Below are 13,722 nucleotides of genomic sequence, written 5' to 3'. Positions count from 1 at the left end.
AAAAATCCTTCAGAAGTTTTTCTGTCAATTTTTCTCTACTGTTGACTGAATAAAGACCAGATTCTGACTTACATAGTAAAATCTATAACCTATTACTACTCAGCTAAATGTAAGAGAATATGTTCCACTCAAACTGGGCTACCCATTGTTCCCTGCTGATGTTTGTGTCTTCTACATTGTCAGTCCTGCTGCTTTGGTCAGCAGTGCCTTCTCTCCACTCAGCTTGTCACACCCTCAAATTCCTATGTGTCCTATAAAACCCATCTCCAGTGCTACCTTGTCTTCTTCTCTAGGAACTCTTCCTCGCATCTTCTTCCTTTGTCCCCAGCTCAGCCCTATCCCCATCTGCTCTGACCTTTCACAACACTCATCACGTTTTGGCTGTTGTCACCCATTTGACTCACAGTATCGTTATTGTTTATGCTAATATCTTATCATTCCTACTGAAGGAAAAAGATTGAAATATGTGATACTATCCCCGATGTTACTACCTAGATGTGTCTTAGGGCAAGTTATATACTTTCCTGCGTGTTGTTTCCTCATCAGTTTAGTGCAGATAGTCAAACTTTTCCAGCCTACCTTACTTGCTTTTTGAGAATAAAATAAATAAGATGAATTCATCTCATAATACAAAGGGCTACATAGTTCGTATTTGAATCCTCATAAGATTCACTGTGACGTGCTATATAGATGGTCAATGTACATTTGGTAATGGGTGGGGAAGTGAGAAGAATTATTTGTGGATGGGACCAGCATAGAGACCAGCCTGGTATTTTGTGTTTTCACTTAGACATTAAGCTGATTGTCATAGTTATAAGGGTGGTAGAAAAAATTGAAGGGGTCGTGGGATGGTAAATGATGTGGGCACTTTAACAAGTAGTCTGGTAGTTTCTCAAATAGCTAAGCATAGAATTACCAAATGACACAGTAATTTCACTCCTAGGCATTTACCCCAGTCCATACAAAAACTAGTACAAAAGTGTTTACAGCAATATTATTCATCTTAGCCAAAATGTGAAAGCAACCCAAATGTCTATCAACGGATGATTGGATAAATAAAATGTGGTGTATCCTCTCAACAAATTATTATTCTGCCACAGAAAAGAATGAAGCCCTTTATATGTGGCAGCATAGATCAACCTCAAAACATTATGCTAAGTGAAAGAAGACAGTCACAATAAATCTCATATTACTGGTGTATCATTTCACTTATATGAAATGGCCCAAACAGGTAAATCCATGGAGACTGAAACTGGGTTAGTGATTGTTTAGGTTGGGAAGGGTGAAGATAAGGGACAAAAGAATGATATTTCAGGGGTATGGGGTCTCATTTTGAGGTGATGAAAATGTTCTAAAATTGACTGTGCTGATGGTTGCACATAAGTGTAAATACACTAACCCCCACTGAATTGTATACTTTAAATGGGTATGGTGCATGCTATATAAATTACATTTCAGTAACGCTGTTATTTAACAAAACATAACTCTAAAACCAATCATCCAAAAAAGAGGAGCCCACAGCCTACCAACGTCTGTTCAGATTTTGAAAATCGGATCAGGTAAGCTCATCAAAGACTGAACGTTAAGTCCAGGGGTTGTGGTATCTTTGGTATCAGTCCTTTGATCCTGGTTCATTCCTACCTGGCACAATCTGTGTTCTGCTTTCTCTGCATCTGTCTTCCTATTTGACAGTGAACTTTGTGACTTCTAGATCCATAGAATCCTGTTAACTTGCCAATACTAATTCTCTGTTTTTAACTTAGCTATATCTGGTTGTCAATACAGTTTTATTATAAAGAACTATATTTATGGCAGGATACAGAAGAGAAACCCTGTACTTCCAAAACATAGGGAACACTTGAATGGCATTTATTTCTGCCAATGAACTTGAGCTGGGGCCAAACAGTTATACACAAGAAAGTTATGCCGACCATGAGCTTTTGTTGTCAGAGTTATCCTCTCTCCTTTGCGTACTCAGACATGTGCTAAGACTACCACTGCATTGCTGAAGCAATTTCATTTCTCTGTGTAATGCATAGATTGTTTCACACAGATGCAATTTTATTTTTCTGGTCCATTTCCTTCTCTAAGTATAACAGGAATGTGTGAGCCTCCCAGCCCTCCCCTGTGGGTGGATGTTTTAACCTACACGAGTCAACTAGGAAGTTTGGTCTTCCTGCCTCTTTTGTAAATATCCTCTCTGGGCTCGCTGACATTCTAGGTTTCTTGTCTGACACACTGGTTTCTGTGTCTCAGCACACTCAGGAACCCTGCTCTTCTTTCTCTTGGTGCCAAAGAGAATGGGATGAAGAAGACTCCTTTACTTCTTTACTTTTCCCCTTGCTCCCTTGGCCATTTAGCCTCTTCAATTGAAAAACATCAGGTCATGTGGCATATGTAATATTTATCAAAATACAACAAGAGCAATAACTGGAAAATTAATACCAACATTTATTGAGCACTCACTATTCACCTTTCACCATGTTGGCTGCCCTCCTGGATCTCAACAACTCTATCAATATGTACCATTATTATGCTTGTTTTCCAGGGGAGTAAACCAAGTTTGAGTTTGTTGAAGCCACTTGCCACAGGTAGAGCTAAGGGTTTAATTTAGGCAGTTTCACCAAGGTTCAAGTTCTAAGTGGTCTGGGATTTTCTTTTTTATGTATGAAGGAATGACCATATGAGGCAGGCTTTCACAATGTTTGTGTCCATGTGCTGGACTTCTGTTGATGCTCGAGATCATCTCTACATTTCTCCATTCTGCTTTGTACACCCAGAGATTGGCCTTGGACTAGGTCAATGGCTACCTTACACTTTGCCCTCAAGGGCATTAACAGGAGATTGGAGGGAGGAAGAGGAGAGGGGCCACCTCCCTCCTGCCTTGTCACTGACCGCTGGCTGAGTCCCCTATTTCAGGTGCCAGGCTCCTGTCAAATAGGTCTCTCCACTCAGCACTGTCGGTCTCTGGGTTCTGGTACCATTTTCTCCTCTGCTTAGGAGTGGTAACACCTGCTGTGCTCTTGCCAGCACTTATCTCTTGTGGTTTCCCTACACCCTGCCCACACCTTTGCAAATAGATCCTTTATTAAACTCTCCTTGAATATCCCTGTTAGGAGCATACCATTTGTTTCTTACTGGGATCCTAACTGATCCAGTCCCTGTGGGCATTCGCCCATCCCTGACCTGGTTCCTCCTTCGGTCCACCCCCTCTGCCCTGTCACATGGCCCCTGGGTAAACTCTGCTCTGAAGCTTCCACAGAAGGAGAATATTCAACTCTGGTCTTTCTTGAGTCCTGCAGTGTCAGCCATAGGCCTTATTAACTGATTACACCTCTCACGGACATACGTAATTATTTTCTCAGTGACAGCATGGCCTACCTTCATCTGAAGAAAGATATTTCTCTTATCACCAGGGCCGTGGCTCAGACCTACAGAAATAATGGGTCTTATTATTGTGCCTAAAACCATCAGATTAAGATTTTTTTCTGCTCTCTTTGTGGCCCTAGAAGCATGAACAGAAGCCTGTAATACTTTTTAGTGGCTCCCTGGAGAATGTGACCAACTGCGATAAAATTATTTTGATTCAGAATTTGGAGGTGGGGATTCAGAGATGCTCACCAGTTCTTTGTCATTCACAAGTAAATGGAGATGAGCAATTTGGCTTCTCTGGTAATGTCTTTCTGCTTCACCTCCCCCACCAAATTCTGAATATAAGAGTAAATATGCAGTCCTAGGAAAGATCTTCAGAGATGTACCTAATTCGTATTTGAAGGGTCAAAAATCTTTTTACAGGCAGTTACAGGTGATGGCCGGGGGTTTCCTTGGTGGAGGGAACAGTCTGTGCAAAGACACGGAGGCAGGAGAAAGCATGGGAAATGTGGGAAACCTAATACAGTCCTGCACGAATCCCAGGGCTTATACAGTTCAGACATCCTCAGATAACAAGGGCGAGAGGTCAGATGTGATGTCAGTAAGGCCACATGGGTTGGACACAGCTAACATCTGTTTTGGTTGGTTAGTGTCACCCCTGCACAGATATATATGCACACACATTTAATGTATGCTATGTAGGTATTTTTGTTCCTGGGCCCTTGCTTTACAAGGTTATGTCTTTAATAGTACTCCTGCTCTTTGAGTTCTGGATTTCTAACTCGATTACTGTATTCTCACGAACCATTTAAGATGACCTCTTCCCCCCTGGCAGTCTAAAGTGATTTTTCCATCCATGTCATCTCTGAGGCTTCTTGAACCTTCCTTTTCAGCTGTCAGAATGAGTTCCCCTTAAGGGTCTTTGAAGAACTCTCTTCAGACTTTTCTGCTTGGAGGAAATTCCTTTTAAGTTTCAGAAGATGGCTGGCTGTATTAAAAGAAGTGCTGGAATGTTTGAAGACTGTTCCAGAATTTGTGGGTTCATTTTAGTTTTAATTTTAGCCCTTGAATTACGTCTGTAATATACACCAGTTTGCAAGAATAGCAGATATCCCAGCTGACTTCTGTGGCAGGCACTAGTGTTCTTCCTATCTGCTGCTCTCGGAGCCAAACAGCTGTGCTTTGAATCTGCTCAGCAGGCACCTGCTGTGTCTGTAGCCCCGTAGAACGTTTTCCTGCCTCGATGCCACACCTGGAAGCCCAGAGTGTCACTGGACAAGCCAAACTAGGTTGATGCATACCACAGAAAAGTCTGTCATCGCCCCTTCCTAGACACACCTGGAACTCACAGATATCTGTAAGTGATTTGCCAAAATAAGTCTCTGTTGAGTTAGAGGTCTGAGATATGCCTTCTTAATGTAAAGATTTAGCTATGTTTGCAAAATTCTTTCTTTGTTACAGGCCGTCATCATCATCATTTTCTTTAAAAAAAAAGATTTATTTATTTATTTTTAGAGAGGGGGAAAGGAGGGAGGGAGAGAGAGAAACATTGATACGAGAGGGAAGCATTGATCAGTTGCCTTGCATAAGTTCCCTGAACCCGCAACCCAGGCACGTGCCAATTGAACCAGCGACCTTTCACTTTGCAGGATGATGCTCAGCCAACTGAGCCGCACTGGTCAGGGCCACCATTATTTTCATCTTGCTGGAAAATCAGCTTTGGAACCACTGCAGAATGAGCAATTGCCAAAGTTCATGTTCCAAAGAGTGCCTTTCATGTTCCACTCTTGTTTCCAGAGTCACAATTTCTGTGACTTAGATTTTGCCAAATCCATACCAATGAAAAAAGCTAGAAAGTTTGCTCTGTTTTCGCCTAGTCTACCTGGTAGGCATTGATGAGTTAATTCAACAAATATTTATCGAGCCCGTCCCAAGTGCCAGACACTGGCCATACGGCACTGCCTGGGCTGTGATTAGTCTCAGGGCACCTGGGGGGGGGGGGGGGGGGGGCAGATATTGGAGAAGGTGTTGATCAGCTGACATTACACATTTGTAAGTTTGCCCCCTTTTAGGTGATTTGGTTAGAAGACTTACAGAGCACTTAGGGTCATGGGAAAAAAATAAAACCCAGCTACTTCCTTTCCATGGAGCTATAGACTTTGGGAGTTTGAAAGGGATTTAGCAATTCTGTGGTCATATTTTCTCAGAACTGTCTCTTTTTTCTTTCATTCCCACAGGCTTTTATGTGTCTGGGGTTAAATACACTCTCATCACAGTGTAAGCTCCTGGAATGTGGGCTGGGGCACATCAGTTGTGGTATTTAGTTTAGTAGCAGATGTGCTGTAAATGCTCAAAATTAGTTGATAAATGATTGCCTGAAAGAATAGTTTCAGAGAAGTAACTGACTTGTCAAGGTGAAACATTGGTTGCAGATTAAGTCTCGGATTCAAATTCTCTGGCTGGTTGAATCCAGTGCTTTTTCTGTTTCATTATGTGTATTGCGCTCAGAAACAGAATACTCACATGAGTCTGAGCTGGCGAAAAAGCCTACTTTGAAAGAGACTGGAGTGGGGCGAAGGTTGGGAGGCAGGTAACAGAGATAAAGTAAAACAAAAGGATGCATGTTAAACTTTAAAGATATCCATTTAGAGACTAGGGTTGATAGTACCTAAATTTTATTCTTTAACAAATAGAGATTTATTTTCTCCTATAAGCTAGGTACGGGAGATAATTACACTGCATTTAATTTTCAGTAATTTTCATCATTTTCAGTAATTTCCAAGATGAGATATTTGATTAATTGTGAATTTCTTTAATTAATTTTTAATGAAATAATTCTTTTTCTACCCTTCTATTGAAAGCCTCTGAGGTGTGTTCTTGGTGTCTTTGCACTGCTTAGAGCACAATTTGAAAATTCTTGTCCACCCGATCAGTCTTTGGTTCAGAAACTGAGATCCAGAGGTCCTTGTCACAAAGATTATGGAAAACAGAACTCAAGAAGACCCTGAATTTGGTCACCAGCCAAGTTCTTTTTCTGCAAATCTTAAGATACTACTTAAAAGATACTGGCTGTGCAATTTCTGTGTGTACCTCATTAATATATAATTAGGACCACTTAGGCCCAGTAATGAGAAAGCCCAAAGGGTAACAGGCAGGTCCAGGCAGACCAGCTGAATCACCATGAATTACTGCCTCCTCATAATGAAAGCACATAACAAATTGAGAATTTGTGGGTGTGGTCCAATAAAATTAAAAATAAATGCTTTGTATAATATGGAAAAGACTCAGGAAGAATTTTGAAAAAAATAAAAACAACGTTCTAAATTTTTCTGTTGAGAAATTTAGGGAGAAGAATCTTGCTAATCTGATGAAAACTTTTCTGTTATGCATTTTTGTAAAAAACAATTAAAGACACACATACACTGTGAAAGGGAATATATACTGAATCTTTTATAGAGGTTGTCTTGGAGGGCAGAATTATAAGGCACTATTGTTTACTATTTTTAATTTCTATTAATTCTTTAAATGGTAAAGACCATAAAATGCCAGAAACGATCAATAAACAAGTGCTGTCAAGGATGTGGAGGAAAGGGAACCCTAGTGCACTGTTGGTGGGAATGCAGACTGGTGCAGTCATTGTGGAAAACAGTATAGAGTTTCCTAAAAAAATAATGAACTGCATTATGACACAACGATTTCACTGAAGAAACCCACACACTAATTAGAAAGAATGTATGTGCCCATATGTTCATTGCAGCATTATTTATAATAGCCAACATATAGAAGTAGCTCAAGTGCCCATCAGTAAATGAATAGACAGAAAAGCTTTGGTACATTTACACAATGGAATACTATTTGGCCATAAAAAAGAAGGAAAGCTTACTTTTTGCGATAGCATGTATAGACCTGGAGAGTATTATGCTAAGTGAAATAAGCTAGTCAGAGAAAGACAAGTACCATACGATTTCTCTTCTATGCGGAATGTAATGAACAAAATAAACTAACGAAATAGAAGCAGACCCAGATACAGAGAACAGACTGTCAGCTGTCAGAGGGCTGGGTGAAATAGGTGAAGGGATTAAGCAAAACCCCCCACAAACTCATAGATTCAGACAACAGTACAATGATTGCAAGAGGGAAAAGGGAGTCGGGGGAGGTAGCAGAGAGTAAAGAAGAGATGAATGGTGATAGAAGGAGATGGCTCTGGGTGGGGAACACAAAATACAAGATACTGATGCTGTATTATAGAATTGTAAACTTGAACCTACATAATTTTATTCACCAACGTCACCTCAATAAAGTCAATAAAAGCTTTTTAAAATTCTCAAAACAATAGATTTATCTACTTTTTAAATTTTGTTGGAGAAATTTTAAAAATAATTACAATTTTATAAGAATTCTATTTAAGCAAACACTCAATGGAGCACTTATTATGAGCATAAACTCAGTACAATGTGTGAAGGAGAGTCATTAAAACCTGTGATGCATAAAAGAGGTTAAGTATTGTGCTGTGAGAATGTCAGGCCTCGTGATGGCTTCAGGCAAAAGGTAACATTGGAGCTAAGACTTGAAGCATGAGGAGGATTTCCTTAAGAAGCAAGCAGGGAAAATTTCTCCTTCCAATGTAAGGGAACAGCATGAGCTCCATGAAAATGTGACAGCACACGGTCTTTCTGGGACAGAATTACAGATTCCTGTGCATGAAGCACATTCTCTTGAGTGAGAAAACGAGTGCTTGATGTAAAGAGCTTTGAATGATACGCTAAAAAGCCTGGCAGTTCAGTAGGGATCAGGAAGCCATAGGAAGCTTCATGATGAAGGAAAATGATACAATTTTACTTTTATGTTTGAAGAGCAATAATAATATATATATACTGTTTTGTAATGAGTCCTTTTAAGCAAATGTTATTTTCTAAAATCTATAATTTTGACAATTGAGTATTCAAAGCTGAGGGGGAGACCAACTAAAATACTAGTTTTAAGTTTTAAATAACCTCCTCCATATTTCTTGTTCTTTTAAAATTACTCCAAATCTTTCTATCACTCTTGAGTGATCTTACATTCCTGGTTGCCTTCCACAGCTCAGTGTTGTCAAATAGTTCAAATTTTGAGAGAGGAAAAGCCTGGTGTATGTGGGGAGAAAATTATTTGATATCTTTGCATATGTAAGTATATAGTATTTACCAAGGGAAGAATTTGGATATCTAAACATTGTTTCAGAAGTCTACATTTCTACCAAAGTAAAAGGCCCCAGAATGCTGTGCGTTAGGTCTCATTCTACCTTGGTGTCTGAGATGGACTCAGATAATTTCATCATCTCTTGAAGCCAAACCACTTAGTGTTTTCCCAAAGTAGCCACTGATACCCGAGCAACCTAAACAGAAGGAGGAGGATATATATATATATATATATAACCATAACCATATATATATGGTTTCTCTTTGTCTTATAACCTGTTTCTCCTTTCTTCTTCAAAATTTATTTTCAGGCCCAGGCACACAAGTGCATGTAGTTTTCACGATTTAAATGCCCATATCCACTTCATACTGTTTTTAGAGTGTGACTCTCGATGAATGAATGCATTTAGAAGAATTATTTGTATGTGTGTATCAAGATCATTAGGACATTAAATATAATACACACAGAAACCTGTCTGGCTTATTTTAACCTTGAGACTTTTCTCCTACCTTATAAACAAGACAGGCTTTCTTCCTCTGAGCCTCCTTAACTTAAATATTTCAATGTGTTCTGAGGTTATCTTATTTCCACTACCTGTCATTGAGTGCTGAGCTCAAACTCTGCCTATTTTAAGTTCTAACTACTTTAATTTAAATTTGCAAGTAATTATTACCCCCTTGAATTTGAAATGCACATTTCTTTAAGTGCAAAAATCACACTCAAGTGAATCAACTTATGTATAAATATAAGCAACCTTAGAGTGAAGGAAATCTAAACTAACCAATCTTGTATTAGCTGTAATCTGAACATATCACACATATATTCGAGGCTGCAACATTCCTACTATAATGTAACAACTAAAAATACTACCTGTGTGCTTGAGGGTAAGCTATGATTGTCGTAAGAACCATAATTTAAACTTCATGTTCGTGGACATAAATCTCAGCTTTGTTTCTGCCTAAGCCATAACTTCAACAGAAAAAAACATTTTGGAGGCTTCTTTGCATATTGTAATAATAGCATTTGACCTGATTCTGAGCTATTAAAGCCACCATCTGTTTTTTCCAGGTATAGCTGTGTATGAAGACATCCCCTAACATAGGACAGCAACTAGATAGAATGGGCCCTCAACATGAGCATTGTTTGACTGCAGTATGAATACATAGAGAAAGATCGAATGGTTGCTGATGCATGAGGATTTTCAAGGAGAAAGAAATGAAGAAAGGAAAGGAATAACACCTCGGAGGTGTCTGTGAACTATGTGCATAAAAATAGTATTTACCTTGAAAACAGCTATGAGCATAAACCATGCTGGCTTTTCATTCTGTTTTGTTTGCAGAATTTGGAGCATCTAGCTCTGGCCCTGGAAAAGGGGTTCAATTTCTCACAACACCAGAGTCCTGACCAGTGAAGTGAAGGTGAATCATCACCTTCAGGGTTTTCGTGAAGACTGAATGATATAACATGGATAAGATCCTTAGCACACACCTGTGCGTGCCACGTGTGGGTACTTCATAAAGGATGGTTAGTATTGTTGAAGAAACTGAATCAAAGCAAGATAATAGTGATTACAGAAATCATTATTTTGGGGGGCAGATCCCATGTGCCTGATACATTAGACAATGCTCTAAAGAATAATTCCAAGGCAAAAATCACATTAATACATATATAATATATAAAAGGTAAAATCACATTTATATATATTATATATAATATATATTCATTTTCTCTCCCTCCTCAGTATGTGTGTGTATATATACAAATATACATTTATATATATATATATATATATATATATATATCACTTGAGCAATCACTTTGTATTAAGCATTATCTCAGTATATTAGCTATCTACTGCTGTAGATACAAAACTTAATGGCTTAAAACATACTTATCATCCCATAGTTTCTGGGCAATGTTCAAGTGGGCCCTCTGCTTCAAGGTCTTTTAGAGGCTACAGTCAAGGCATAGGCCAGGGCTAGAGTTTCATCTGAAGACTCTACTGTGGAAGGGTTTACTTCTAAGTTCACAAAGTTGTTGGCAAAATTCAATTCCTTGTGGGTTGCTGGACTGGGGATCTCAGTTCCCAGTGGTTGTTGGCTGGGACTGCCCTCAGTTCCCTGTGATGTAAGTTCTCCAATGTGGCAGCTTGTATGTGTGTGTGTTTAATTGACACATGCAAGCCAATGAAGCAGTAGAGAAAGGCAGAAGTTTCAGTTTCCTGTAACCTAATCATAGGAGTGGCATCCAGCACCTTTGCTGCACTTTATTGGTTGGAAGCAACTGACAGGTCCCACACACACTCAAGGGGAAGAGACTGCACAAGGGTGTGAAAACCAGGGGGTCATGGGAGACCATCTGGAGTCTGCCTGCCATAGTAGCTGACATGGAAATAACAGAAATTATAATTAGAGAAAAAATGAGCATAGTACTGACCCTGTGCCATGCACTTCTACATTTAGTATTCATTAATCCTCCCAACAGCCCTATGAAGTAGAAGTTATTATCCTTGTTTTCATAAAGAAGATGCTTGCCTAAGGTTACACAGCTCGTGAGTGGCAGTAGAGCTGGGGTTTGAACCTTGACATTCTAATCCCAGTGTCATTATTCTAAACCATTATTCCACATTGCATATACTCTACAGCTTTATAACATAAAAATATAGTCAACACTTTATTGACAAACACGGTTGATTTTAGTTTATTCCTTATTTTCTACATTTTTAAAGGAGTTGTCTGATTATTAATAATCTTACATGAAATGAAAATGTTCTGAGTAGAAGAGGTAATGTTTGTGCTGCATGGTCTGTGCTAGTTTCCTTCCCTCAGTTTCACAGCTGAGTTGGGCACAGCAGAATTCGGGTAGCACGCATAGGGCAGTTGCTGAATGATTCAAGATTTAATTATGTTTCCATATTACTAGTTTCCTGAGAACCAAGAATGCTCAGAAATATTTGCTGGGAGCAGAACAATATCCCCAAGCTCCTGAGATGATATTAGAATTTTTGCTTTCAGAGTGGCACTCAGATACATTTGAATAAGCCATTGGCTTTGGGTGAATGGTTTTCAGGGACAGAGTGAAGCAGCATTTGGCTAGAGAGGGATTGTTTTGGTCCCTATTAGAGCTTAGTTACAATCCTCTGGGTTAACACTTGGTAAATTTTCTGTATTTAAATTGACCTCTGCATACTATATAGAATCCCCTTAGTTTTCTGCCAGGTGTATTTACTTCTGTTATTTTAAGACCAGTTTCATGCTTTTTGTTGTGCAACCTTTCCCTTTACTGAATAAAATATCAATAGAATGGAGACGTCTGTATGACTCCAATAGAACATTTCTTCCTACTCAATCAACAGTGTGTGGGTCTTCTGAATTGTACTGTTTCTCCCTGTAGGACACTTGATTTATTAGAATAGACTGTTACAATAGTCCTCTTTATTTCTAGGTAATCCACATGTCCACTCTACATCTTCATTACTTTTGATGATTGAGAATTGAATATACATGACCAGAGATTCTCCACCTGCATAGACACATGTGAGGATATTGGTCATGAAGAAGAAAAACCAATTTATTAATTATTTTTAAATAAGTCTTTATCAATTATAGACCATTAATGGCTATTAGTAAATAAAATATTATGCATTATGCTCCAGAAGTAAACTCAGAAATCATTTTATATGGCACAGTAGATACCCTGGTGGGATGATGTTATAGACTGAATTGTGTCTCTCTAAAATTTAATGTTGAAGCCCTCACCCTCATATTCAGAGATAGGGCCTTTAAGGATATAATTAAGGTTAACTGAAGTTGTAAGGATGGAGCTCTAATCCAATATGACTGGTGTCCTTATAAGAAGAGAAAGAGGCAACAGAGATTTCTCTCCAAGGAGGCAGTCTGCAAGCAAGGAAGAGAGGTCTCAGCAGAAACGACACTGCTAGCACCTTGATCTTGAACTTCTAGCCTCTGGCACTGTGAGCAATAAATGTCTATTGTTTAAACCATAAAGTCTGTGGTATTCTGTTATGGCAAACCTAACAGATTAATGCAGATGCCTGTCCAGTTAAACTCTCCATCCCCTGTAGCACTGTCCTCATTGCCCCTTTTCTCTAAGTTGGTAGCAAGTGGGCCACAAAACCCTGCCCCCTGAGCACAGCCATATCCCTGCTGTTCACACTTGATCCAAGCTTGTCCAACAGACTCACTCTTGTGGGAATTTGAAGCAAGGACTCAGAAGCTCTAGTTAGTTTTGATGAGATGACTTAACAGAGAGAGAATTTGACACTTAGGCTGTGGTGACCTTGTACATCTGACCCAGAGAAAGTAGGTCTTTTGGGAGAAAGAAAACAATAAAGCTGATGTGAAAAGAGAAGAAGTAAAAATTAAAGAGAGTGGAGTGACCTTGCTTATGGACTTTATAGTTTTGTCTTTCAGTTTCTTGAGAGATCCTGCTCAAGCTTTGTACTTGATTTTCATAAAATAGTTTTGATTCCTTATAAAAATTCCTCTTTATTCATCTATTTCTACGCAGCTTCTGTTTCTTACAACCTAAAGATTTCTTAATAAGCCATATGGGAACATGTATAATTAAGGCCTAAAGCATGAATTAAGTAGAAATCCCATAATAAACAGAAGGTCAATTCATTAAATTTTCTAATCATTCTCCCTTGCTGTGAAAATAATAGGAATTTTATTTTTAACCCATGACAATTATAGATCTCCATTTAGTTCAGTTATTTTGATTTCTTGTTCATTTTTTACATTTTAAGTTTTTCTAAAGAAGAACCTGTCTGTGATCTATAACAAGGATAGGGAGAATATATTCCATTTGTTCATTTTTTAAAATTATTGAGTATGTACTTTGGAGAAGTTCTGGACTTAATCTTGGGCAAATAAATTTGAATTAGACCTTATTTCTATTTTAAGTATTTCATGATACCTGGTGGAGATAGACACAAGACACCCATGCAAACTGGTCTGGCCTGTGAATGGCTCATTATGTAACTCCAGTGGGCACATTCAAGATTACTGTGAACAGTGTTCCCTCAGGTGTGTAATACATACAAATGTGGGGCTCTGAAACAGCTGAGCATAAGGTTATGTGATTACTGCTATAAAAATGTATGAACAAGTCACGTGGGTCATAAATAATTCTTCCTGGAAGGGGGAGAAG

At 38.8% G+C, this 13,722-nt stretch overlaps 1 long non-coding RNA gene across 1 annotated transcript; it reads left to right on the top strand.

The window, feature by feature from the left end:
- The first annotated feature begins 1,610 nt into the window (after positions 1 to 1,610).
- Positions 1,611 to 13,263, top strand: LOC118501960. The gene is made up of 4 exons (XR_004904619.1): positions 1,611 to 4,729; positions 9,619 to 9,824; positions 11,995 to 12,086; positions 12,439 to 13,263. It is a non-coding gene; the product is annotated as an uncharacterized LOC118501960 (long non-coding RNA).
- The last annotated feature ends 459 nt before the right edge of the window (positions 13,264 to 13,722 follow it).

Source organism: Phyllostomus discolor, chromosome 8 (genome assembly GCF_004126475.2).
Source record: "Phyllostomus discolor isolate MPI-MPIP mPhyDis1 chromosome 8, mPhyDis1.pri.v3, whole genome shotgun sequence".
In the NCBI taxonomy this organism is placed as follows: domain Eukaryota; kingdom Metazoa; phylum Chordata; class Mammalia; order Chiroptera; family Phyllostomidae; genus Phyllostomus; species Phyllostomus discolor.
Note: the sequence above shows the minus strand (reverse complement) of the source record. Positions and strands in the feature narration are given on the sequence as shown.